General features: G+C 38.7%; 1 protein-coding gene across 1 annotated transcript in view; it reads right to left on the bottom strand.

The window, feature by feature from the left end:
* Positions 1-26,489, bottom strand: part of LOC119658982 (cadherin-87A) — a 582,773-nt gene extending 556,284 nt beyond the window's left edge. The window contains exon 1 of the mRNA XM_038066864.1: positions 25,860-26,489. The gene's annotated coding sequence lies outside the window, so the exon portion shown is untranslated. The remainder of the gene's footprint in view (positions 1-25,859) is intronic.
* Positions 26,490-27,929: the final 1,440 nt, after the last annotated feature.

The following is a 27,929-nucleotide window of genomic DNA, read 5'->3' on the forward strand; positions in this document are numbered from 1 at the left end:
GATTCCTTCGCGATCGAATTTATTTCAACCTAGGACTCATTACTTTGAGTTCACGATATCAGCTTCTTTTGAATGCAAATTTATTAGTGAAGACATAACAAATATGGCATCAACAAGCCGAGAAGAGACCATAATGGAAGTATCTACAGCACAACATCTAGCCATCTATAGCAATTTTTAATATCTGACACAGCTGGTTCTGGTGCGTATACAACGTACACATAGTTAGGTCTTGTGTCTAATTTATTTCACCATAAACATAAGCATTTTTACTGCTTATGGGCTCGTGCACATGCTTTTCCTTTAGTCATAAGCAAGTAGACGAACTCCTAATACCAAAATAATGAGAATGGGAAGCTGCTTTTAGCTTTTAACAACACAATCCCCCCATGAAGTATTTCATAATGACGTTGTAGGTAGGCAGGTTTGTTCCAAGTCATTCTTTGTTTCCTCATTCAAGCCGAGGTAAGAGCCAACGGCAACATGAACGAGAGTAACCAGTTTCACAACTTTCCCACTTGCAAAGTTGCCACTTTTGCTGTACAAGACAACACAACACATAAATATGGTGAATTTTTGCATTACTCAACGTGAATTGGCTCCAAGTTCCAAACATCTAAGTTTGCAAGCACGTATGTGTGTGTGTACTGACATGAGGAAAACTCATGTGGGAATATAGCGGATTGTTCGCTGCACCATATTCCATGATACCCAGCTCGGTAAGTCTATAGAGAGCAATTGATGGCGCTCGCAATCCAAAACTATTCTAAACATTTCGCATTTAACTTGTTCCCGCATGAGAGATGAAGTGAACAGTGTTGGACTTGCGATCCGTTCCTGGATAATAATATCAAATCGTCATCCGGCCATTATTAATTCGATTTATATTTTTGAAGTCGGATTCGACAAAGTGGTGTTTAATCCACTTTCATAGAACGTGGACGCAATAGTACCGATTATTTATCATCATTTGCTTCACATGGGGTACCTGCTCGTACTAGAGGATCGCATCTCTACACAAATGAGATTATCAGATTTCGGATCTGGCCACAGTTCAACGAGTCTTGCAACACAAAACAGTTTCAAATTCACTGCCGCCCACAGCAAAATTCACGTGAAAATTGTTGGATATGAAAGTGTCTACTATATGAGCACTTCAAGTTGCTGGGATTTCATTGAAGCACATGTGTATCTACATTTTTTTCGGTGCCGGAGCATTTTCAGAATGTTGACAAATGTTTGCCATGTAGAACAATGGTTCAGCGTTATTCCACAGGGACTCATTTTTGTATAAGCTAGAACCATCATTTTTACTAACGACTCTGTTCTAGTGCTCTTGAGATTCCAACAAACAACTTTGAAAAAAGATACTTGCAAGCACGGAAAGAGAACGATTGGCCTGATTAGCTAATTACACTATAATTTTAATTGCTCAGGGAACCATATAAGGTGGTAAGAAGTGAATTTCAGGGTACAGGGTAAACGAGATGCGGATATCAAAACCAATCTTCACTCAATGTTAGAATATATGCATTGATAAATATATTATACGAGACTGGTAGAAATCAAGTTCAAAAAGAATGTTTACAAAACACAATTTGATAATTGATAGATTTGTTGCCTGCCATCGATAAACAAAACCAACGAAGTATACCTTAAAGAATCAGACTCATCGCAAGGAAAGATGGACAACAGAAAGGGGCGGGAAAAAAATCTTACAGGCCTAGAGCTTACTCCAGAAACTCGAGAATATAGTGTTGAACAAAATTAGGTCGAGTGAACACCCCAGTGCCAAATTTTTCTCCCTCTCACCTTGAAGAGAATATACTACTTTGGATAAAATGTTCCCGAAATATAACTACAAAATTATTCATCCCCATCAATTGAAATGCACTTATGACAACGCTTGATTCCATCCTGGAAAAAAATTTTCTTACTCGGTGTTTTGTATGTTTATTAGCCATCTTTGACTTAGCCATTACATCATCGCGACTGCTTAAACGCAATTTTTTTACTCGACTGAAAAAACAAATCTCAGGGAGCTAAATTTGGTGGATAGTATTCGTTCACTGGTATTGTGCGACAGTACGTTATCATGGTGCGTTTTTAACGAATTGCTTCACACAAACTTCCAAATAATACTCCTTGTTCACTGTCTTTCCATTCGTTCTTGATGCACAACGCCATTGTAATCAATGTAAACCGGGAGCCTGCTTCGGAAAGTACTAATCGAGACCTTTCAGTTGATACCTGATGACTATATTTGATAAAAAAAAAATTGCACAAACCTTAAAAACACTAACATGCATCATCGCGTGAATTAATTTTCTCAACTTAAGTATTATCACCTCAATAACGACTAAACATTCATAACCGTAAAACATTAATGACTAGTACCCTTTAAGCTTGCAACACGTGTCCAGTCTATTCGTCTAAATAATAAAAATAGTAATTTTTTCCCCTCCATTCACATGTATGGGGAGCCCCCCTTAAATACAACACAAAATGGCGCCACTTCTTGTATGTAAAGGGAACAACGACGCTCTCGCCAATTTGCGTGACAATTGGTCCAGCCGTTTCCGAATAAACCGGGCGTGACAGACAGACAGACTCACAGACAGATATCGATAGTGTGTTTCTGGCAACATGGGCTAAGTGCCTGCCATCAGTCCCTTTAGTATACTTCTTGGGTAGTATCAGATCCCGTTTGGATTGTTAGCCTATCGGGTCATCTTCTACAAAAATCGGATAATTATTTCAATTTCACGTCTTAAAACAAAAACCTGGCCTACTTCACGCGATTATTGAGATTGAACTGTGAAGTAATCTCGGTTCTTTTTAAGCCGCCATTGGCCAGCCGCGCTCTCGCCGGGTGTCCGGTATCACTCCGCTGCAGAAACATGCAAAATATATGTTAGCCTTTTACTGAGCAACCTTCCACTTGAAGAGTTCTTTGTCGAATACTGCTGTGTACATTTTCCATCTGCCGTAGTGCAGCATCATTTGGTCTGTGGGATTTAATATTCTTAAGGTTTCATTTGGTCGTTGAAATTGAGCCTTCTAATGGCATTATTGTAAGGTTTTGTTTTTGAAAATATCACGCAAAACAGCAAGCAGCAGGCTTTTGCAATTCCAAAAAATTTAGATCATTTTCCTCCTTGGTTACAAATCTAGCTTATTCGCACTTTTCCATTAAGGCAATGTTTCATTCACAACCAATCACAGCTACGATGATGAAATCCGCGCACGGTTGTTGTCAGCCAACAGAGCCTATTTCAGCTTACAAAGACTGTTCCGCTCGAAATGTCTCACCATAGGGTCAAAGCACTTACTGTACAAGACTATGATCTTGCCAGTCCTCATGTATTCCCCGGAAACTTGGGTTCTTAGCAAGAAAAATTGCGAACTCTTGGCCGCATTCGAGAGAAGAACTCTCCGAAGAATTTTTGCCCCCCACCGTAAGGATGGACGATTCCGTAGCCTACACAATGACGAAATCTATGAGCGATATCATGACCGTCCGGTTGGATTACTAAGTGGGTCAATAAAGCTCGCTGCACATTTGTTACAGAAGTTGTCAGCTCGCTACATCATTTCCAATCAAATAAGAAAAAATCTAAAGCACACATGACCGACGCCGACACTTATCTGTCACCAGCCACACTCACTCCTGATAGTTATCGAAACTGCTGACGGTACTTGTGGGTATCCCGATACCTAGCAGTAGTCAAATTTCCACCGAATGGTACATAACTTCCGCAGTGTTTTATTTCACATCTTCATAAAAACATTTTGTGAAGTTCTTGTAAACTACGTTGACTGAAACTGATGCGCTTGTCTACAATCTTCCCATCTTATCCTAGCGGACATTTAAATAACACAGCGTCCTGACGACTTCTGTGGGCCCAGGTTTGTAGGCTGTTATACAGATGTCACGACTACTGACAAATCTATATAATTTTGAGGAAAAATAAATCGTTAGATACTTTGATACATGTCAATCGGTTCATTAAATGTAAACTTCGAAGGTAGATAAAGCATGGCTTTTAGTGGAAAAATTCCACCGAGGCACTAATGCCTGGTTGGCATTAGTGATTTCGGACCAATGAATGAAACGTGGATCCATCAGTCTACTTCAGAGTCAAATCAGCGACCTGGGTCGGCAGCAAAGAGTAAAAATTGTCCAAAGTATTATAAAAAGAACAATTCGATAAACTGGTAGCTAGACGGTAGTCATTCATCGAGAAAATGCTCTATTGCAACTACTCTCGCGATTGACACTGACACTAATCACGCCCGAAATGAGGACATCTCCAGTCGATATAAGGCTGCACCCATCTTGAAAAAATTACGGAGAATTCATCCTCGATGATATGGTCACGTTATCTGCGCTGAGATGAGAGAGAACTGCCTAGTTAAAATGTGCCCATACGTTGAAATCAATTGGAAATGCACCAAAAGTCGACTGGAAAAGCGATGGCTAGATACGATTGCTAAAGATTTAGGAGCCTCTTAACTCCATCCGTACCAAACCTAAAGGCTGACCAAAGAAAATGGTATGCTGTTATTTGTATATATGAAAGAAGAATTCGCGAAAACCAAACTATATGGAAAAGAAACAAGTGTTTCTTTACCAACACAATGCGCCCAATGTGCCCTGGCAAAATAACCGAATCGCACTTTGAATTGCTTAGCCTTTGATCGTCTCCTCTGAATCTAACTACTCCAGAATGCTGGGGACTGCATACCTAAAATACTCCAAGGAAGCATATTTGACTAAATGAAACAAGTCAAAACTAAGACCGGCTTCGATAAGTACTAATCGAGACCTTCATTTGATACCCCACATGACTATATTCGATGAGAAAAATTTTTACACCCCGCCCACCCATACATGTAGTATGGGGACCCTCCCCCCCCTAAATTTCAACGTAGAAGGATATCACTCACTGCATGTCTGGGGGTCCACAGTTCCCACCTTCTCACCAAATTTCCTGCGAATCGGTAAAGCCGTTTCTAAGAAAAATGCGTGTGACAGACAGACAGACATTCAGATTTTTCGGTTGGGTAGTTTCTGAGAATGGCTCCGTTAAAGAAATCATCACTTTCCACCCCTGCCCTCCCCCGCCTTTTTAACAAATCTCAAAACTAAGACCGGCTTCTAAAAGTACTAATTAAGACCTTTCATTTGATACCCCAGATGACTATATTTGGTGAAAAAAATGTTTATACCCCCTTTACATGTATGGGGACCCCGATAAATCTCAACGTAGAAGGATATCAATCACTGCATGTCTGGGGGTCCACAGGTTCCACCTTCTCACCAAATTTCGTGTCAATCGATATAGCCGTTTCTGAAAAAAGTACCTGTGACAGACAGACAGACATTGAACCGATTTTAATAAGGTTTTGTTTTGCAAACAAAACCTTAAAAATGATTAGTGACACTGAAGCGAACACTTTTTTTTTGGATGGAGTGGTCCCAAGCCCCACTGAAACATATTTTGGGGTTAAAGATAAATGGTTCTACAAAAAATTACGGGAATTTTAGATGAGCATTGAAATGAATATATCATCAGTCTCATTCAGGACTATGTGGATAGAAAGCGTCTGATTTTTTAAAGAAAAGGTCCATATAAAATCGCTGCCTGATTATTTATGAGAAAAAGTTTCAATTCTATGGCTGCCACTTGCAAGAGTCCTCCAACCCAGTGTCGCAGGGACATCTTATGTTATTTAAGGTTTATATCCGTGTAAATTAAACGAAATTATAGATATAAACAAAGCAACTCGATTTAAGAGAGAAGTGTTGAAAGTCGACAGTTACCGCGAGAAAGAATATCTACCAACGGGATCCATATATTATTGTCCTAATCAACATCCCGACAGCTTCACCATTAAGTCCTTTTTACCAGATCAACCCCATCCAGTTAGCATTGTGGTCCCTAATCTTAAACGATTAAACATCAGATAGACCTCCTGACTGGACGCGTACATCGATAATAACGGTCACCAATTCTATCGCTGAATGATGACATACACTACTTGTGATACTTCCAACTTTAACCCAGTGGTCTCTACTTCTAATATCTATTCGAATCTTGAGTGTGACAGTAGTTGAAAGAAAGCATAGAAGCGAAACTATAACCTTTAACACTACCAACAGTTAACAACTAAACAGCCCCGTGCAGTAGTACTAGAACGGTGGTCCCGCGAAGAGGTTGGAAAAGGTGGAGGTTTTATTCGGCAAGAGTCCGATATGGGGGTCCACGATTTCAGAAGCGTATCCGTGATGGAATTGCCCCAGCCGAATAAACAAAACAGACAGCCAGATATTGAACTGATTTTAATACGGTTTTACACAAAGCCTTGAAAAGGGGGAAGGATGAAATTGGACAGATTAGATATTGGAGCGTTTTGCACTTTTGTTATCCATCAAACGTAAGAAAAAACTTTTTTGAACGGGTGCAAGATAAGATCCTCTTGCATTGACCATATCAACACTATCATTTTGGGACAGGAATTTAGATTTTCGCTGCACTTATTCTTCATCGATTTCGAGAAATCTGGAGTACTTTGCGCAGAGCTGGTATTCCAGGGAAACTAATAGCTGTTATCACAGCGGCACAAAATGTCACTTGCTGCATCGAGGTAAAATCATCGATATTATTTCTTCTTGTTATCAGTGGCGTTCTTCATGCTGTCTTGTCCGGAGGACGTGGAGGAATTCAATGGACAATGACATGTTGTTTTGTTTGGTTAGTCCTCTGGAGCCCAGGCAAACTAAAAGGATTTAATAATACCAACCACGATGACACCGACAGGACTAATGGCAGGCACTGAATCTATGTTGCCAAAAAGACATTTTCGTTGTTGACCAAACGGCCAAACGTTTATTTATCAAATTAGTATCTTTATCGAATAACTGTCTCGAAACTTGTTCGAACAAACTAGACACGTGCTGCAAGATTTTCCAATGGACGATACAAACACGAAAACGTACGCCCACAAATGAATACTACCAGCTTCAATAAGCAATAATATGAGTCATATTACTCTGGATACAGAGTCGGTAGCTTCCCTGATGCTCACTGTTAGTTGTGTCTGAAAGGCTTAGAAGACAGCAAATCGGTCTGACCACAGTGAGGATTGTGTCGCAACTATGGCCAATGACATCTTTTTTCAAACAACTCGTCTACCCTGATGACATCTCCTTGCTATCTCATCGAGTCATGGACATTGGCTAAATGGCTCTGGATTTGGAAGGAGAGAGACAAGTTGGACTGAAGATAAACACCAACAAAACCAAGGTTTTTAGTCTGACGATTCATCGTACTTTCCCTATCTGCATTAATTAGCAGAGCATCGAGGGCGTCGATCAATTTGTATATTTAGGACGCATGGTTTCTACTGAGGGTTGCATCGGATTAGATACCGCCTGACGCATTAACCGCGCTAGATCCGCTTTCGCTGCATTGTTTAAAATTTGGAAATGCAGTTATCTCAACACCAAGATCAATTTGAGACTGTTCTGTGCTAGTGTTCTTTCTGTGTTGCTATATGGGGGTAGCAAATGGAAAGTGAACTCTACTGTTACCCAAAAGCTCTAAGCTTTCGGAGTACGCTGGTTGGCCTGACAATATCTCAAATGGAGAACTTGGTCGGTACACAGGCCTGGCACTCGTATGCACGGATCACACATTAAGGAGGTGGTGCTGGCTACGCTATGCAGTGGAATCCACTCTCCCAAGACGCCCGACGAAGTTCTCCCGCAGAGGTCACTTGGCACAGAACAGTAGAGGAGGAGTGCGAGCATCTCGGGAAATCGTAGGGGGAGCTGAAGAGCATTTCAAGTAACCGCGAACGGTGGGTGTGGTTGAAGCGCTAACCCCACCAAGGGATGAAAGGCAACTATATATATATATATATATATTAGATGAAACCCTACAGTTGAAAAAAACTGCTGGCAGAGTACAAAAACTTCAAAACTTTTCAATTCAAATCAATTACATCGAGAGAAAACCAGAGAAAGACGAGGAAGTTTTTATGAATTTGATATTAGAAATGAGATGCCCATCAGCGAATATCCCCCTTCTACAATCATGTCACATACTATATGATACTAACCAATGCGTCCGTCGTCTTTAGGTAATGACACCCTAATGAACGAATACGCCGAGCTCAAAAAGATTTTTATGTATTCAATATCATCATTACGAAATCACCGCAAAGGGAAATTCACTTCAAGAGGGCTATCTTGGCTCCCGTGCTATCATCCAATATGCAATCCATATTAATAATGTTGCACCCCCAGGAGATCCTGAAATTAGCTATAAATATGTGTATATAAATCTATTAAAATATACCTTAAGCCTCACATCGCTGTTGTTTGGATAAAATGCTACAGATTTTCTATTTATTGTGATAAATATATTATCCAATCATGGACTGACGTCCTTCTTCATTTTTTCTTCCCACTCTTTTAGGTCGGCCATTTGGTAAATATTCATTTTAACGAAAATAATGGCTAGGAAGTAGACAATAACCTCGAATGCCTGTGTAAAAACATTCTCGTACCTGAATTCCATTGTTTAAAAACAAGAAATATACGCCCACCACTTCTTTTCTTGAAGTTTCTTATTTCAAAATTATGAAACTTCCCAACCACAATTACTCATTTATCTAGGGGAAAAATCTGCTGGCGCATTTAGCGGGCTGCTTTTTTGCCTGCATTAATTATGAATTCATTCCCATACAATACATCCGAAGTAATTGTTTTTGACTCCATTCATTGGACTGCTTCCAGAAAATTTCTCATAAAAGACTGTTGCAACTGCATTCCTTGCTCTGCCGAGCTTGAGGCAAAAGTTCTAACCGCTCATGAAGTTAGAATAATAGTCTCCATTAGCCAATAATTAAAACTAATTATTTACAATTAATTAATTTAGAGGCTTGCATGATTTGCAAATAAATTGGTCATAGAGCATTTGATCTTATTATAATACAAAGTGTTCTTACAGTCATTTAATTTCTAAGTTTTACCAACAGGTTTGGCATTCAAACAAATATAAGAAATTCAAGTTCCGCTTTTTGCTCTTAAACAAACTTTCAAGCATTTCCCCTATTCGAAATTTAATGATGTCCTGACAGTTTGGGTAAAAAGACCGTTCTTCGATCCGCATGAACAATTGTGTCCGAGTTCAAGTCCGGATAAATGGCACGAGTTATCTTTCTATTTGCCGCCGAATACACATACTATACATATATATATAAACAAACTGACGTGAAGTTTCAAGGAGGCTAAAAAATCAAATGAATTTCAGAACCATATTATTTCCAGTGTCTCGCCTAGTATTTTCCCAGGAGATGAGTGTGTGGAATGTTAAAACCCTGATGTTTGTTAAAGTAATGACTAAGTAAAGTTACTTTTCAGTAAGCAGTCAATCGAACATACCTATCCAAGTTGGAGAAGGGAAAGGAATTGTAGGTTCGATATGTATTCCCAGTGGGATTCGTTTGATTTGTAATCTCGGTGGGGCTTTTCGAAATAAATAACGAGACGTAGAAAACCCTAATCATAGTCAGTCGGTGTCGGTCCATTGTGACCCTTTCGATACAACGAGTATAGCGTGACGAACTACCTGCAGAAAGTGAAAAATGGCGAAAGCTGACCACGAATATTCTGCAGGATCTAAGTAGAACTCTACTGAATTATTCCACCAACATGCGCGGTCTCTACGCCTACTAAACTAAGGATAACGAATTGAGCTTTGGAATACTAAAATATCCGGTTTATTTGCCATTACTACCAGCACGAATTTGAAATCCTTAAATATTAGGGAAAGTTAGGACGAAATCGACGTAAATTTAGGTGAAGCTTTTGAGAACACCCGCGCATAGTCCTTGCTACATGCTGCGGTTACTCCAACAAGGAAGAATACAGAATTAATAGACAGATATTATCTCTATCCAGCAGCCCAAAGCAAAAGAGAAAACTGGACTAGACGATCTTCCACAGTTTCAGTACAGTTTGAGGAACACATCGAATATAATAGCCCATTGTTGAGCGCCATTTGCAGTTAACGGTAGAGATGGGTGGTGACCAGAAAGACCACGAGTAAAAGTGTTTTAGGAGGAGATATGAACAGAAGTCTGATGCATACTATAGCCTCGCAAATTCCAGAAAGTCAACCGCTATTTTGTGGTGCTTATTGTTTGTTTGTAGTACAAGGTTTTCTTTAAATTTTTTTATATACATTTATCTCCTTGACATCATCTGTCGATTTGAATTCTAGACTACCTAGACTTAGATCATCATCACTCCAACGTCCACAATAGCTTTCCCGCCGGTAACTTAATTCAAACCATGCGAATCGTCACAGAACCTTACAGTCTCAGACAAGGCAACCTTTTGGCTCCCTTATGAACCCAGCAGCTGACATCAACAACGATGACCACGTTCCAATGAATATTGGGTGAAATAGCGATAAGGCCGACATAGATAAAATTCCAGAATTGGTAAAGAACCTAACACATTTCTCTGATGAACCAGACGAATTTAGCTTGTGGCACAAAAATATCGACAGTATTCTGGAAATTTGTGACTACTTAAAAAGGACCGAAGTATTATGAAATATCTTTGTTCATTCGGAAAAAAATGTAGGCCATGCCGATATCGCGCTAGAGTGATACAGTACCGATTAATGCGGATCCATCTTTAAGAACAAATATTCTCGATTACACTAAAAGGCAACAGAATGACCGAAGGCGTGAAAAGAGTAGCCAGCCGGATTCACAGAGACCCCACGGACTGTCGAAACTGCACTGAGTACACCATACCGAAATAGAAACAGACAATGAGACCAATGTAAAAATAAAATGGGCAATGAGCATGAAAATAACGAAAAAACTGTAGAAGGATACAAGGACCCATTGATATTCCTCAAGAACACAACATGCTGTTGTTTGTATTGACGATGTCATTATTTTCGGAAAAAATGAAAAAGAACATTTCATTTCATTAACGTTGACATAGTTCTCAAAACCTCGGAAGCAACTAATATAAAAATCCAGTTGAATAAATGTTAATTTCTTGCAAAAGGAATTGAATTTTCGGGGTATGTGATTGGTAGCAAACTATGAAATCACGAGGGTATAAAGACTATCCAGAAAAAAATGAATCGACTGTCAACCTGCCATTGAATTGGATTCCTAAAGACCTGCCTTTCTCTTACGAAATGTTATTAATTTCGATCGTAAAGCCATTGATGCTTCTAGGAAATCCAAAATATAATCCTGGCTCACACTTTGAAAAGAAGTTTTCATTAACTACCGATACTTTTATTTACTCCCTAAGCGCAATTCTAACGCAATTTTAACTTCTTCCAAAATATCAACCAAGATAAAAGACATCATCAAAAGGTGTACAATCTGTAAAGAGAACAAATGCGATAGACACCCACCAATCATTTCGTAGCCCGGTATCTAGATCCCTTCCCTATGGCATCGTATTCTTACAGCAGCTGATAAGATTACGAAGTTTGCCAAGCAAGATCAGTTGTTTCGAAATCCATTGAAAATATTAGACAACCCCTACTAGATATTCTATTTTCTTTCTGCGTCCCCGAGGATCTAGCCATTGACAACGAGAGTTCACTCAGGTCGACCTTCGAACTATTCGATGAACTACATGTTAGAGTTTATAAAACTTCACCATGCAAGAGCGAGTTGAAAAGGTAAGTTAGACGCTGGCACTCCACCCTTGCCGAGATTATGAGGTGCTTACAAAAGAAAGGACATGTTTGAAGAACTATGTTCTCCAATTAACGAAAGCTAAGAAACCAGTAGAATTGTTATTTGACTGAGTCCCTAACATAGACCCCGAAAATTTCAAAAATTTAAGGGGATCATCCAGGAAGGCAGTTTTTTTCGCTTTTTTGAGAAATTTTTAGTGAAGAACTGGATAAAGATACAAATATGAATTTTTCACCATATATTTATAAATATTTCGAACATGCGTAGTAGTTTTCCAACCCGATAGCATAGTTCATATTGAAATACAGAGCAACTTATACACCCATCTCCAAAAAAGGTATTTTTCTTCTGCCACGCTAGAGGGCGCTGCGATCATCTTAAAGAAAAACATAAACGGCATTTTAACGTGCGGACTTAACTTCAGTCCGCAAGCTAAGATTATTAGAAAATATGAAAAGCTAAATTTTTGGCGGCGTTTTAAACTTTTTGTTGTGAATTTTGGTGTTTTATTAAGGCTTCTTTAATGAATAAAAAAAAATACCGAATGAATCGCAATTGTCCTAGTTTGTGGACCGTAGAAATACGTTCTGAATAAGTCGTGAATTTCGTTGGATAGATTTTGAGCTGTGATGGCAGCAGATTTTCAATATGCAGTTTCAAGAAAAACGCATTTGAAAAGTAGAATGTGATTTTAAACCATAAAATCTTAACTGATCATTAATCTGCTATACCTAGTCCATAAACCTTAGCTTTCTTCAAGAAACACATATATAGCCTTGGCTTCAATTCTTGTCCTTTTAGCGAAGTCATTCGAACGTCATTCGGGCCGATAAACACCCGATCGACATAAATCTGCCATATGACTTCTAACGTGTTTAACACTATAATTTCCGAACGACACCAAAAATCAAAAAATCACTTTGCCCATATATTCTACACTATATCTAGATATAATTGATGCCAAAGAAAATTCGATTCCGCGGATCCAACACACGGAATGACCCGCTTAAGGGTCTCCAACATTGAAAAACTAAAAATCAAATAACAGACTTTGAAAACCACAATAAGAAAAGACCGCATGCAACAAAGTATAGCACAGGGGATGTAATCTATGTCAAGATTAACGATACATAGAAAGGAGTCCAAACTAACCCTGCGGAACAGACACTGTTCCAACCGAATCAGGCAAAGTTGTACACAAAAGTAATATCAACAAGTTGGGAAGCCGGTACCTTAAATACATGGTAGATCCACTTGTACATAATTAAAAAATTCAAGTGTACGAAAGTTGACCTAAAACGGATACAAGTCGGGAAACCGGAAACTGCACGCTTCAGGCATAAAAAGTTTTTCGTTCCCCTGTGTGAAAAGCCAAGTACGCAAATAGTTTGATGTGGAAAGCACCACATTGATAATATTTCACCTCATATGCTTCACACTAGCAGTTAAATATTATTAAATGTGAAGAAATTCACCTAAAATAGATACAAAGAAGAACTCGGGAGAAGTAGATTCTTGATGAATGGAATTTTAATATTTCACTGGAATGTCAATTATTCTCGTCAATTATGACGTCAGCATCTTCTTTTAATAACTTAAAATGCAGTAAATTCGCGTTAAATTGGTAACTTTGATACTTCTAGGACTTCCTCGAAACTTTCCATTATTATTATTATGCAGGATACTATTCCCTATACGATCATTATTTGCATGTATGAGATGTCCCCTTAAACTCCACGGAAATTTATGCCATTTATTGTATGGGTGGGGTTTCTTAATTCCCATATGTCCACTAAACTTCGTTTCAATCCGTGTAGTCGCTTTAGAGAATATGGCAGACAGACAATAAGCTGATTTAAAAGGGTTTTCTCTATAAATTTTAAATTTGCTAATGTAATTGACATCGATAAATACGACCTACATAATTGGTACAAGGTACACAAACAACAACAAATAGGACCAATGTTCAGTACCCCAAAAAATCCACATTATCCTTTCGAATCATATTTATCAAAAGAGTTTCAGCAGATTCGAAACCTTATACAAAACGTAAAATCGCAAAGAATTAGGCGTTCATGAGATTTTCTTGGCGCCTCATGGAAGAGGATTTTTGGCAATCCTGACCATTAGGACTTCGTGACAACAGCATGAACAAGTCGGGAAACCGGAAGCTAGACGCTTCAGGTATGAAAGGTTTTTTGTATTTCTTTTATAAAGAGATTTGAGTGTGCATTTGTCCCATTAGCATGTAGCGCGTAAAATATGCATATATTATGTGAAAATATCCGCTTTCAAGTGATATTGACATTCATAGCCTTGAATTTGCACAGGAGCGACAGTTTTCACCTAGTATAAGTGCGATTTTCACCAAATTTGGCTAGATCATGCTCTATTCTAGCCTACATTGCTGCAAAATTTTGTGATTCTAGGGTAAACTTAAGGGGGTTTTTGCTGTCAATTACTAAAAATTATAGTAATGTACTATTATTAACTTTAATTGAACAGGTATCGGTATGGAGGGCATTCCGGAGCCCAGGCACCATATACTGGCAGCCTCCTGATTTTTTTCAGATTTTTCGGTTGAGTAGTTTCTGGGAATGACTTCGTTAAAAAAATGATCACTTTCAACCCCCCGCAGTCCCCACCTTTTCAACAAATGTCAAAACTAAGACCGTCTTCAAAAAATACCTTTAAAAATGCCTTTAATTTGATACCCCACATGACAATATTTGATGAAAAAAAATGTAAAAAAATTCGACGTAAAAGGATGTAACTCACTATATGCGTGAGTGTTCACAGTTTCCACCTTTCTACCAAATTTGGTACCAATCGCTGCAACCATCCCCGAGAAAAATGCATGTGACGGACAGACAGACAGACAGATAGACAGGCAGTAAACCGATTTTAATATGGTTTTGTGTTTACATAAAATAAGATTTTGTGTTTACACAAAACCTTAAAAATGAACAATGTAAATGAAAACATCAAAAAGCAGGTCCTTATCAATAAACTGTACAGTGGTGAAATCAATAACATAACTAGAATCATCAACGCAATACAACAGTTTCTCAACGAAGAAAACAATACCAACATGACCGAAAATAGGAATATACAATTTAAGTTAAATTCAATAGGGGAAGGATTTAAAAATATTGATCACACTGGGTGAGACTGGGTATTGTTAACTCATTAATCTTGTCCCGACAACTATAACTATTCATTCAACTATCGAAGGTTAGTTTTTTTGAAGTCAAAATTATAACTTCCTTTATGTTGCTAACATTCGAATGATAACGTATCATGTGTATGAAACACTGAGGGTACAATTAACGGGATTTACTACAAACAAACAACAGCCAGCAACAAAGTTTGATAAATTAAATTCCTTTCAGTAATGTTCTAAGAATAAGGATATATGGAATAAAAGAACAAAAGCACAACCACAAATTCGCTGTCTATTTGTAAACAAATTAAATATAGTAAATAGGAAATAACCTCGGTTGAAGAAATTTCAGATGGCATCCTACTGCTACTACTAAATTCGAGAACTTTGCAATCTTCATCAACAACCGAACTTCCATTTCTATTGAAATTTCTGCGGTTCAGGTTCTTCCCTCTATACTGAAAACCTTATAAACGAAAACGAATTTCATGAGAAACTTTAATTAGAAATTATGAAAGAGCTCAATGTAAATAACACAAAACAAAGCTCGTTTATAACTTTAATCCTTTTTGATGTTATCTTTAGAAATTTTGGTAACAAAGCAAAATTTGGAAGTAAAATTTTCATTGAAACGTAACCAAAATTGCAGTACCTTGCCCTCATCAACAGAAATCGGAAACGGTTACTCCTACAACTTCACCACTTTATCCCGTCAAAACGAAGCGAAGATGACTTCACCATCCTGCTCCCATCAATAACAATCACATCAGGCAAATTTCAACAACTCAATAAATGCCAAAAAGAGATGCATGGAATACCGCAGCGATTAAAGGACCAAAGTATTTTTTCTAATTATATAAAATAAAGTACTGCTACTTTATTAAACAATATTGCAATTATCTTTTTCTTGTATCGGTAAACGTCTTGTCGGCGGTTTAATGCTACAGGGAAATACCAAAATGGCACAAAGCATAGCAAAGAAAGCTGATTAGAGCCAACGTGACTGCGTCAAACAAGTCAAAGTCTTCTATAAAGGGAGGGAGAAGTAACAAAACTCAGTGTTTTCAAGGTATAAATTACCAGCTTGTCGATTATATGGGAAAGAAACGGTCATGGATGGCAGGGATAATCAATAAAAACACTTTAGTTTTAGTGCACACACCTAAATTAGTTAGTTTTTGCCGTGCCTCTCATTGGAAACGTGATCAAATATTTCCAAAACTTAATGTATTTGTCTAATTTGTAATGTATTAATCGGTTGATTAGATTTTTTATGGCAAATCAGAATTTAACTTAGAGAGATTTGACTGTATATCAAAACACAGAAAAAACTTTTGTTGAGCTCAGCTCATTTTTTCCTTCTTAAAAAATCAAGAAAAAACAACTTTTTGAGACCACCAAAAGCAGGCCCCTTCCTTAGAGAAGCAAGTGAAACGAAAGTAAGTGTTGTTGAATAAACAACAATATTTTTAAGGTGGACTTAGGAGTATTTTTTCTAATTAGCTTACCTTACACGATCTGTATTTTATCATATTTGCCATAAGTCAATCCATCAAAAATGAACTAACGAAAAACTGGTTGGCACACAGACCTGGTACACGTATGCGGTGTGAGCGGAAGCGGCAGTGGATAGGTCACAAATTAATGAGGGGCCCAGAATGGCCGACAGGTGGGTCGCCCCAAAGGCACTTGGCACATAACAGTAGGGGGAAGCTGAAGTGTATTTTAGGGTACCGCGAATGATGGCGTGTAGGTGTAATTGACCCGAGTTTGGTGTCCACATTGTAGTCGAGGTAAAAAAGAAAGAAGAAATCATTATGCTTTAACAAAATTTCAATTTTAACCAACTTTAAATTATCAACAAAACTTTATTTAAGTTATTTAATAATTTCGACTCAGACTGTTGGTTCGCGACTCAAAACTGGCGCAGTCGGTAAAAACAGAAAAAGCCCTAATAAATAACTAATTTAGAATATCGTGACGCGAATTAAAAATTCGGTTTAAAGCCGAAAAAGCATAAAAATCGAACTTGGCCAAAAAGGCCAATACCTGGATAAGGATAAGCCATAATAGGTTAAATCTCTCTAATGGGGAGGCTGGTGTGTGGAGAAGTAATTGAAAAATCAAAATCAAAACAAACTGTGGCTCATATAATAAAAATAACATTTGTAAAGTGCACAACATAAAGGACATCAGCCCGGAAATCAAATCTTTACATCCCCCCTCTGCATGTATGGGAAGCCCCTCTTTAAAGTTCCCATATATCCATCAAATTTCTCTTGAATCGGTGTAGCCGTTTTGGAGAAAAATGCCTATGACAGACATACAATGATTCGATTTTAATAAGGTTTTATTTTACACAAGACGGATAACATATTATGATGATTGTACGGGAATAGATTTAGGAAACGTCAATTCTTTACTGATCAGTGTCGTAAAGGAAATGACTCAAAGTGTTTTGTTGGATAAAATCTTCTATGAAATAGATGTTGACAATGAAACAAGAATACTTATGTTAAGGCGATAAAAGGACGAGTGTATCAGAAACCAATTAATGAAATTTAACCACAATAACTACCTTTCCAAGAACAGAAATAAAAATGAATATAGACAAAAGTCAAATACCCACGAACATTGCAAACAGGACAATACTAACGACAGACAAAACGATACCAACCAGAATTCTGCTCAGAATGAATATGTTAAGTATCAAGATTCCAATCAATTCAGACAAAACTCAGGAAGACGTAACAACAGTACTCAATCTAGAGGACAAAACAGAACCGATTGGTAATAACAACGACAAAGAGGTACAATCCAAAGATCTCGAATATACCTAGAAGAAAATATCCCGAAAGTACAAGCAATGAACACATTTTTCTACTCTCGCCTTTCACAATGTGAATTTAAAGGAGTCGCGAAACCAACAGTCAGAGTGGTGAATCGAAATTATTAATACTAAATAACTTATATAAAGTTTTAATAAAGTTTTGTTGTTTAATGTAAATAAAAGAGGAATAAAATATTATAGTTAAAACATAATTATTTCTTCTTTTTTTACTTCGGCTATAACGTGGGCATAAAACTCGCGCTATACCCCACCAAGGGGTAAATGATAACCATATACCTATGTATATATGACATGTCTATTATAAACAAAATGACAAAAAACATTTTTTTGCATGCGTTTAAAGTTCCTAACCATTCATCCTTTGATTATCAACACAATGAGGACTGCACTACACTTGACATTAGTCAGACAGATAAAAATTTAAATATTCATCAGTTCAGTTGTGGGATTTAATGGGTTCAGTTACAAAAGGTAAAATTCCTGATCGCCCTTAACTCAGCAAAGACCAGTGATGATCCTTTTCCATGTCTGGATCAAGTTGACTCACACTCTCCCAGTGGTAGTCTTGGATAACCATTAGACAACCGTCGTGCGGTGAACAAACGTGAGCGGCGTCCCAGCGCACAATCTAATACAGAGACAGCTGAACCTGGCAAGAGATATAAATTGCAGTCATCCGTATGCAATGGAATAAAACAATGGAGAATATACCCCAGGTAGCAGACCAGTTGTACTGGAAAATCCACCCTCTCAGGAGCAAAAGCAAAAGGGGTTTAAGATCCAAGACACTGGGAATATATTAAAGAAAGAAAAAAATTCAATGAAGAGGGAAGAACAATTATCTATGAGCAAGGACTCCCACTGTTCATGCTTACATTCGACAATAGTGACGATCCAAACAGAATTCACAATTGAACGGCTGTTCTGAACACGAAGGTCAAAATAGAAGCACTGAGAAAAGCCAGCGAACTAATACCCCGATGCAAAAGGTGATAGGGTTTCAATCACACTCAAAGGTATTGTAATCGAAATCCGAGCTATGTGAAATGTGCTGGTGACCATGAATTTTCAAAATGTCCAAACGACAGATCTTCCCCGGTAAAATGTGTACCTCAGCCAATTACAGAGGCTGTGAAGAAGTGAAATAATTACAGAAGCTAAGACGTAAAGGACTGCTGCCACCAAAGTTGGCTGCTCCCGAAAAACGACAAATTGAGCCACGCAAAACCGACAACAAGAAAATCAAATGTCCTGAAAATCATAGAATGCAAATGGACTGCAAGTGGTGGAAGTCTTTCTTAATACTGAGAAGATAGACATATGCCTTATCTCAGAAAGCCACCTCACGGGGCCTAAGGACCCTAAAATACGTGGCTTTTGCTCGCATCATGCAGCACATCCTATTTGACAAGCCAGGGTGGGAACCTACAAGAGTTGGAAGTAGTTGAAAATGTAGACATGTCCCTTATTGCAGAAGGGGAACTACAATCTTCGTTCAAAAGAATATCAGATACAACAAAGAATAGAAAATTAAAGATGAAAAAATGCAGCTTGTGACTATTGATGTACAACTATTTAACAAAGCCGTGAAGATTTCCTCAAAATACTGCCCGCCCGGTTCCGGTGTTAAAAAAGAAAATGTTGCTCCACTCGTCCAGTTCATCGGAAGCTCCTTCACTTTAGGAGGTGATTTTAACGGAAAAAATAAATTCTCGGGATCTAGGTTAACAACATCCAGAGGCAGAGCATTATTCGAAGTGGGAAAAACACAAAAGTGCAATTTCCACTCCAGCGGTAAGCCTACATACTGGCCGACTGACGTAACAAAAACACCCGATGTCATTAATTTCTTCGTAATTAAGGAGATTTCCTACGAATACACCCATGTTGTCAACAATGAAAATATAATGTCCGATCACTTGCATGTTATGATGCAAAAAAGTGAGAGGAAAACACCATCCTCCCAGGCTGACTAATAGACAAACAAAATGGGCAGTATTCAAAAAGCACATCCAAGAAAACGTTTACATAAATGACCAAATTAACACTGCTTGTCAACTCGAGAAAGAGATCAATCTGTTCACAATGAAATATACTCCTACTCATCATGGACGGAATGAAAAATATACTGACGGTCCTGCAGAGGTAAGCGAAATAAGTGTAGAGAAACACAACGGAAAGGAAAAAAATTCTAAACTTTCTGACAAACAAATTAAAGACCTTAATTAACAAATAAAGAAAATCTGAAAATCGGAAGCTGGATGCTTCACGTATGAGCGGTTTTGTGTATTTCTTTTATAACAATATTTATTTATTAGTACCTAGCACGTAATATATGCATATATTATGTCAGAATATCCATTTTCGGGAAGTAAAGTTATTCTTGACCAGTCTTGAATTTATACAGAAGCGACAATTTTAACCTATTATAACTTTGTTAATAATAGCGTGATTTCCATCAAACTTGGTAGGATCATGCTCTACATCGCTGCAAACCTTCGTGATTCTGAGATGAACTTAAGGAGATTTCGCAGTCAGTTACTAAAACTTAGAGTAATATCTTATTTCGGAGCCTAAGCTCCCTATATTGATAGCCTCCTGTTTTTTCAATTTTTCGGTTCAGTGGTTTCTGGCTTCGTGAAATAAATAATCACTTTCGAACCCCGTACTCTCCATCTTTCCAACAAATGTCAAAACTGAGATCGGCTTCAGAAAGTACTAACCGGAACTTTTCATTCGATACCCCATATGACTAAATTTGGTGAAAAAAAAGTCTACACCTCTTTTTTGCACATATGGGGACGCCCTCTTAAATTTGACATAGAATGATGTAACTCGCTTACAGCTCCCACCTTTCCACCAAATTTGGTGTCAATTGCTATACCTGTTTCCCATAAAAATGCGTGTGACAGACAGACAATAAATCGATTTTAAAAAACGAGTCCTTCACCATATATCTATCGAATCTTATAGCACAAAAAGACACAGGTTACTCTTTCTGGAAGGCCGCGAAAGATCTAAAAATGCCCAGTCAACTATTTCTACCAATTAAACGAGAAAACAGGCAATGGGTTCATTCTGCACAGGATAAGGCAGATCTGCTCGCGAAGCATTTAGAAAGTACCTTCCAGCCTCTAGATACACAAGCGTCTACATGCTTAACCCCAGTCAGAAAAGATGACCATTACCCAATACAGCATGTAAAATTAAATGAACTGACGACAAAAAGACGAAAATTAAAACAAATATTCCTCATAACAAAGCGCCTGGCTATGAACTTATTGCGGGGAGGATACTAAAAAAATTTCCAGAAATTATTACAAATAATTAATGCAGCTTTTAGATTAAAGTACGTCCTTCGACAATAGAAGGTGGTCGAAATTATAATTGTTCTTAAACCAGGGAAGGAAACAGTTGAATCATATTGGCCAATATCGCTACCCCCTACTACAGCCACGCTATTTAAAAGGCTTCCCATTAAAAGACTGGTTCGAAATCTAATACCACTTCACCAATTCAGTTTCCGCCAAACGCATTCCACAATCCAACAAGTGTACAGGGTCACGAATAACTTTTTTCAATATCACCCAGGCGTTTGATATGGTATGGCATCAAGATCTGTTGTATAAATTGACGAATTTTTTGATATCTTAAGGAGGTCATCCCGTGTGAAGGCCGTTTTTTTTGCCTTTTTTTGAAAAATTATTTTGAAGGACTGGATAAAGATAGAAACATGATTTTTTCACCATATGTTTATTTATATCTCTAGTATATGTGATAAATTTTTCAGCTTGATACTGTAGCTAGTTTTTGGAATACGTGTCAATTTATGTACCCATCTCCAAAAAAAGGTGTTTTTCTGCTGCCACGCTGGAGGGCGCTGTGTTCATCTGGGGAAAAAAAACTAAACGGCATTTTAATGTGGACAATATTCCACGGTCCGCAAACTAGGATAATTAGAAAATATTAAAAGGTAAATTTTTGGTGGGCTTTTAAAGTTGATTTTTTGAATTTTGGTGTTTTTTTACGGCTTTTTTTATGAATAAAAAAAAAACTACCCGTCCGATTGCAATTATCCTAGTTTGCGGACCGTGGAAATATGTATTAAAGAAGTCGTGAAAATTTCAAAGAATTTGGTTGGATAGATTTTGAGCTATCGTGGCAGCCGATTTTCAAGATGCAGTTTCGAGAAAAACGCATTTGAAAATTTAAATGTGATTATCAAGAGTAAAATTTTAACTCACTATTAATCTGCTATACCTGGTCCATAGAGAGCACCCTCCGTTTCTTCAAAAAAGTCTTATAAGGCCGATTGTTGCTCTCTGGTTTCAATTCTGGCTCTTTTAGCGAGGTCAGTCGATCGTCGTTCGGACCGCCAAATTCGCGCTTCATTACAGTGGTCGACAAAAACCTGACATATGTGTCCAACTTGATATCCCATTGTCACTAGGATTTTGAGAATGCCATTGAATCCTTCACTGAAAATAATTACAGCCAGAAAAGTGGCCATTTCTACGACCTTGGCCTCAGAATGAAGGTGTTTAGGAGCGAAAGTCCAGATTAATGCATTTAACGATTCATTGTTATTCTGGGTCTCTGCTCCTAAACAGCTGTTCAACAGATCATCTCGTGGCAAATCTTCGTAGATTGATTTGATGACTGTTTGAACTTCTTCAGTCAAAGATGCCTTATCCAGTTCTCCTTTAGCTTCCGCTTTGCGCCATTTGCACCAACTGTCCTCGCTTGCTGGACAATTTTGATGCTAAGGATTTTCATCTGTAGAACATTTATGAAAGAAAGCTGCCCCAATTTCTTCCTTTATTCCTTCTATCGAATTTGCGTGTCAACGAATAGCTAGCCCAAAAAATGTAGTGAGGTCGTTAATAACCTTATCAGTAAGTTTTCCAGCCCCTTTTTTACCAATGGCTTTGTGATTCTTCTTTGCATTTCTAAGCCGCGTTCCCATTCTCTTCTCGACGTGTCTTACGCATTCTTTTTAAATACTACTACGTATATTTTATTATTTGCAGAAATGTGCAGAATTACCGGAGAAAACTCCAGCAAAATTCAATATACAATATACAAAACTTGTCGCAATTGGAACATCCATGTTCATGCTTGCTAAAAGTTTCTTTGCTGATGTTGATGCGAAGTCCTTTTTCTTCTCTGATAAGTGTCGATTCCCATGAAATACTCGTTTTTTAGTGCGAGCATGACGTTGAACGTTAAAGCGATCTCCCTTCGTACGATCCATTTAAAAAAATCACTGAACACACAAACAGCACAATACTTACAACAAAATATAACTCAGTATAGCTTAAAAGCTTTTCGGTGCTCACTCTAGACTGGATTATCCTTTTTATTCCAAACAGCAAATAATTTTAGACAATTGATTGGTTTTCCATCTTTTTATATTTATACCTGTGTTCAAATTTATAAGGTTCAGGTAAAAAACTAACAGGTAAAAAAAGATTCGATACTCTTTCTCATCGAGTGCTCTAGCCGCGGCTGCAAACTCCTTACCTGTTTAACACTGTAATTTCTGAAGGACTCGGAATATCGGAAAATCCCTTTGCCCACATATTCTCCACTCTATATAGATACAATTCATGCAAAAAAAAAAAAAATCGATTTCTCCAACCCGACACACGGGATGACCCCCTTAAAATCATATGTACCAGTGCGCCTATTCAGAATGAAATACGAAGCAACCTACTCTGAACTGAAAAAAAAAATTCCAGCTGGTGTACTGCAGGGCAGTATCTTGAACCCAACACTGTTTCTCCTGTATATCAATAATATACCTTGCTGTGAATAAGCCAAAGTAGCGGCATTTGCGAACGACACTGCCATGCTTACCACGGGTAAAACTACGGAAGAAGTAAAAATAAAGTTACAAACAGCTATTGACAACATTGTAGAGTGGATCACAAAATGGAAAATTAAAGTAAACGAAAGCAAATCAACATTCATTAACTTCACAAACAAGAGAATCCAGCTAAAATCATCATAAACGGACAAGATGTGCCACAGACGAGTGAGAGCAAATATTTAGGAATGACACTCGATGCTAAGCTCAGCTGGATAAGACAGATCCTAAGAAAGAAGGACGAGCTAAATGCTAGATGCAGCCAGATGTACTGGCTATTGGTGAGAAATTTCTGGCTAACCATCGACAAAAAGCTGCTAATTTATAAGCAGATTCTAAGGCACATATAGACGTACGGCATCTAGCTCTGGGGCTGTGCCAAAGAATCAAACCCGAAGGTCACACAAATGTTCCAAAACATGGTGCTTAGAAGCATAGTAGACGCTCCCTGGTTCATTCATGATAAGGATCTGCATAGGGATCTGAAAGTACAGTGAAGTCATCAAAGACTAAGCAATTAAACGTAGCCACCGACTACGATCAGAAAATTAACACATATCGCTGATATAATGAGGAGACTGAAAAGAGTAAAGCCGAAAGACTAGCTAACATAAATGATGCCTAAAGATATAAGCTACTGAGAAACAGTCAGTTCCTCAGCGAAGCCAACCAAAATGTTGGGGTGGACCACAGGGTCTTCTCCCAATAAAAACGAAACCTAAATATGCAAGGAAAGCTGATGGATGGGGAAATCTCAGTCGTAGCGAAAAGTGGTTTTAGTGGGTAAAAATCCCACACTCTGAGGGATCGTGAACCTCGAGGTTAGTATTTTAAAGATCGATTCAGTAGTCAGTGTCATAGAAATGCCTTATACGATCAGTTTGCCATAATTCTGTCATTCAGACTTACGCCAGCCTGATGAAATACTGATCATGTAAGGGTCGGCCATTGAAACTCATCCGTTTTAAATTATAACTAACACCGTGATTCAAGTTTACATATTCACAACAACAATAACCCAGGCTTCCCTTAATGATTTTATTAGGGTAAGTGTAAGAGTTCTCGCGCAATACAGTTGTAATCAATTTCAAGGAAAAGAATGGAAACATCTCTGCAATGATAAGACATCCATTCCCATACTCTCCAATTTTTATTTACCAATCATCCTGACCACGGAGCAACCTAACCAGTCAAATGACGGCAGCAACAGGCCGCCGGGTGTTCAGTGAGATGAATGGTCTTTTATTGAGTCGCTACCTGTCAATATCGGGCGAGTGTAGCACCAAATAAGTACCAACAACCCAAGATACATAAAAACAAATTTTCACACTTTATATGGGTCTAACTGCTAAGCTATACAGATACAATTCCTGTACACATATGTATCTATATAAACGATCAGGGCGATGACCCGCAGAACAAGTGTGAAAATCATTCATCGGAGGTGAGGATGCTTTTCCAAATAATTACCCATTATTTATTATTCTTTAGTGGAGCCAATTCAAATCTCGCGCAAGGTCATGCAGAATTACTTTTGATGTTTAATTCGATGGCACTACCTGGAAATTAACACCCTTGCCATAGTTACGAAGCTGCTTCGTAGGAAACATTCATAGACTTGTCCACGATAAATTAGTCTTGATCTTGTGAACTTGAAACTCCACAACTACAACTATCTTCGTACCTAAATGATTAGTGCCATTTGTTAATGGGAGCAAGTACTATCACTCCTTTCAACCACCCATATTACAACCATTAAATATCTTAACATCCAAGCATCCCTCATAGTTTTATTTGTTCCTCCGTAAGAACCCACAAGCAAACCGCTCCGAGAATTAGCATCACCAGAAGATCCGCCGGACTGAGAAGGCAACGCAATGATTGAGCTGCTTTTCTAGCGGCAATATCTGTTGATATGTCTCGTTCTGCCTCGTTGCTCCCAGCAGCTACCGTCTATGGTCTCGTCTGTTAGCCTGTCTTGACCACGAAACTAGTCAGTCCAAGACAGTCGTCACAAAAAGAATCTTACCGTTATGTCACTACGAAAAAAACAAATAGTCGCCGCACTGGTGCTGCTGGAAGAGTGCTTCCACTAACATATTCGCTGTGGAATTTACCAAATCTCAGAGAAGTGTCTCGTAATTTCCACTTTTATGCGTATTCATTCATGACCTAAGACATTTCCCCGCTCATATGTATGAGAACTCAACAATGCAACTTACACATCCACTTCAGACGATTTGCATCCAGTGCCAAACGAACGGTTGTTGCTTTCTGATTACGTGGAGGAGGACCAGTTGTGCATCCTTGATCTGTCACGAACCTTGCACCTCATTTACGATCGACTGCAACCTACTAACACATGCACTGCCACCGGACAGCCCGGCACCACACTAGTCGCACAATGCCGCCACTCTGTACGCGCGTCAACAATGGGTACGGGGACAAATCAACCCTTCCTCTGACCACTCAACACTACTCACTCGTAACCAATTACCGCCTCTCGACAGCAACAACTCAACATCAAAATTTCACAATTTCCAATACACTATTTCCGCCCGCACTTTACGCTGCTATGGAAAATCCGGAAAATGTCAACCACACCCGGCCGTCAGGCAGCGTAACAACCTCCACCAAGCGCGATTTAACTCAACAGCCTCCGACAATAAACTGACTCAACTCCCTCGACTTGATTTTCTTGGCGCTCTCCGTGCCGTTCGCTGTACCAAAAAACTTGCAGACGAGTCTGTTCGTCTGTTGTCCTCGTCCCCGCACTGCGCCCGCTCTTCTTCGAGCGAGTCCCACAAGCTCGTACTGCCACTCAGCAATCTGTATCTACTCTAGCCGGCGAGAGACCTGCCTTCACCACACAATGTACACTCGTGTACTGCCACACTGAAAGTATCTCAAGTTTATCAAGAATTCCGACGCATACTTTCCATTCAAAGATATTTTTCGCGCACGCTCCTGCCAACCAAAACACGAACAGATGATTGATAGCCCTTATTCGGGGAATCCCTGCGAGACGCAGGGTAGTAGTGTGTACATACAGTTTTTTAAAGTTCGGAACATAATTTACGTCACAAACCTGGTTTCAAAATCTTTTGTAAATAATAAAAGATAACAAATCAACAGATTGAATTCTTTCGAAGCAGAAAGAAAGAAAATGTCCAGAATTTGAAGTTTCACTGACCAAAAGTCAGCAAAGTTCGTTTACAATATTTTGCTTAGTAATACGTCAATTCAGCTGTTCATTTTGAAAGTTTATTTCTAAATTGAGATATTTAAGGGTTTGCATTTTAATAAGTTAAGATTTACTAGGATTTGTTATCTCAGGATTCTTATATTTTTCCCAGTCCAATAATTTCGTATATCAGTCGAAAAATCACAATTTTTTCGTTACTTAAAGTGACTTATCATCATCATCATCAACCGCCCAAAAGCCGGTATCCGGTCTAGGCCTGCCTTAATAAGGAACTCCAGACATCCCGGTTTTTGCACCGACGTCCATCAATTCGATAACCCTAAAAGCTGTCTGGCGTCCTGGCTTACGCCATCGTTCCATCCCACCAGGGTCTCCCTCGTCTTCTTTTTCTAACATAGATATTGCCCTTATTGACTTTGCAAGCTGGTTCATCCTCATCCATACGGATTAAGTGACCCGCCCACCGTAACCTATTGAGCCGGATTTTATCCACAACCGGACGGTCATGGTATCGCTCATAGATTTCGTCAGTGTGTAGGCTACGGAATCGTCCATCCTCATGTAAGGGACCAAAAATTCTTCGGAGATTCTTCTCTTGAACGCGGCCAAGAGTTCGCAATTCTTCTTGCTAAGAACCCAAGTCGCCGAGGAATACATGAGGACTGGCAAGATCATTGTCTTGTACAGTAAGAGCTTTGACCCCATGGTGAGACGTTTCGAGCGGAACAGTTTTTGTAAGCTGAAATAGGCTCTATTGGCTGGCAACAACCGTGCGCGGATTTCTTCATCGTAGCTGTTATCGGTTGTGATTTTCGACCCTAGATAGGAGAAATTATCAACGGTCTCGAAGTTGTATTCTCCTATATTTATTCTTCCTGTTTGACCAGTGCGGTTTGATGTTGTTGGCTGGTTCGTTTTCGGTGCTGGCGTTGCCACCATATATTTTGTCTTGCCTTCATTGATGGGCAGCCCAAGATCTCGCGCCGCCTGCTCGATCTGGATGAAGGCAGTTGGTACGTCTCGAGAGGTTCTTCCCATGATGTCGATATCGTCAGTATAGGCCAGTAGTTGGGTGGACTTAAACAGG

The sequence above is a fragment of the Hermetia illucens genome, chromosome 6, assembly GCF_905115235.1.
Source record: "Hermetia illucens chromosome 6, iHerIll2.2.curated.20191125, whole genome shotgun sequence".
Classification (NCBI taxonomy): domain Eukaryota; kingdom Metazoa; phylum Arthropoda; class Insecta; order Diptera; family Stratiomyidae; genus Hermetia; species Hermetia illucens.